Source organism: Cryptomeria japonica, chromosome 5 (assembly GCF_030272615.1).
Source record: "Cryptomeria japonica chromosome 5, Sugi_1.0, whole genome shotgun sequence".
Classification (NCBI taxonomy): domain Eukaryota; kingdom Viridiplantae; phylum Streptophyta; class Pinopsida; order Cupressales; family Cupressaceae; genus Cryptomeria; species Cryptomeria japonica.
This window is the reverse complement of record NC_081409.1, coordinates 62565336-62567146: the sequence shown is the minus strand read 5'-3', so window position 1 is coordinate 62567146 and position 1811 is coordinate 62565336.

The window sequence follows — 1811 nt, the reverse complement described above, 5'->3', positions numbered from 1 at the left end:
AGATTATACTTCCCTATTTGTCAAAACAAATGAGGAGATAGAGAAAATCAAATCACACTATGGTTTTCTAAATTTAGAGGTCAACAAAATGAAGAACTCTTGGAAAAGATTAGCCAAGATGAAGGGAAAAGTGATTAACTTCTCATGGCCTGGTGACGATGTATACCAGGAGTGGACAAGAAAGTACACTGTGATGGATGTAGAGAAGTTAGAAGAGGTTGCAATAGAACAACAAGTAGAGGAAGCCCCAGATGTTGAAAAGGACTTGTAGCCACTTCTTGGAAAAGAGTCTTGTTTGTAACAAACTTTCTTTTGAAAGGTCTAAAGCTTGTATGCATCCATATTATTATAAATGGATACCAGGACTCCTAAAAAATGATCGCAAGTAATTGTAAGAAAATGCTACAAAAATTTATTTGAGTTTTCTTTAAGTCTTATGGAGAATATTTTCTGAATTAAATATCAATACACAGACCATAAACTTTGAGCCTAGAATCTATGTTGTCTTCAAGTGTGCTTGCAAATATTTGTTATTTTCAGTTTGAGTAATCCAGGGTTATTCATTTGAATATGGATTGTAAGGAAATCTTAAATAGATGTGTTTCTTAGCTTTTCTCTTTAGGAGGGGAATTAAATATGCAGGAATCATTTCTATCAGTAAATTCCTTGTGGGAGACTTTGAATTTGATGAATGCTATCTAGTTGTGATGAGGGTAAATTCTTATGTATGTTAGGCATATGTGGGGTTTTATAGAAGCCGAAGTGATGGGATGAATGGAGATGTTTAATTGTGAGATTATTATTTGAACTTAGATGACTCTGTGGCCTGGATAAGGCACTGGTATATATTGTGGTTATCTTTTACACATCTTGTAGGTCAATACTGAATATGAGCATAAGTTTTATTTCTTTGTTTCAGTTAATTTTGAGGTGATAAGATCCACTGGTTTTTTGAACAATGGTTACTGTGGATTTTGTTTAAAATTGTGAAAGAATTCACCTAAGGTATACCCGTCTAAACTTTGGATAAGTTCAAAGTGTAGAAGGTTATAAAACCTTGTCATATGTTGCTTTGAAGTTTCCTTCTCTTTGATTTCTCTTCTGCAGATAGAGTTTATTATTTTATTATAAGGGTTTTTAAGGGGAATCAGAATTTGAGAACAACAAAATTGGCGACTCTGCTGGGGAGAGTCATACTATGAATCCAGATGCAGATTGGTGTTTCAATAAAATATCGATGTTGTCTGTATATATTCATTTAAAGAAATTTACATGATATTTGATACATGATGTTGGTCTGAAGATTTACAATATTTTGTTCAAAGCTTGTCTTCATGTTTCCCATAGATCTGTGGGTGGTGACTCTGTTAGTTCAACCAGTCCTTTTAAAATAAGAAAATTTTGAAAGGGAAACAAGCATAATGCAAGGAGGAAATAACACTAGGTCCTTCATGAAGAAACATCCTCATGAGATGTTGTAGGAGGGATTACCTGAATAGTCATGAAGAGGTCAAAAAAGATTAGTACTACATGAGCCATCAAATGTTGCATGGGTGCAAAAAAGTAACAATACTAGTAAGGTATCTGATAGACCTGTATATGCAAAGTCTAATTCTTCTTCTCGAGAATCTGAACATGATGTTTTAGGTTTTCATTTTGGATTATTTGGAAATATAGATAATGTTCAAGTTTTAAAGCAAGATATATCTCATGCTAGTTTTTCTGGGATAGACAGAAGTAGTTCTAATGTAGTTAGACATTCTATGCCTAGAACAGTTGATGGAAACATCAGCTTGATTGATATAGAAAAA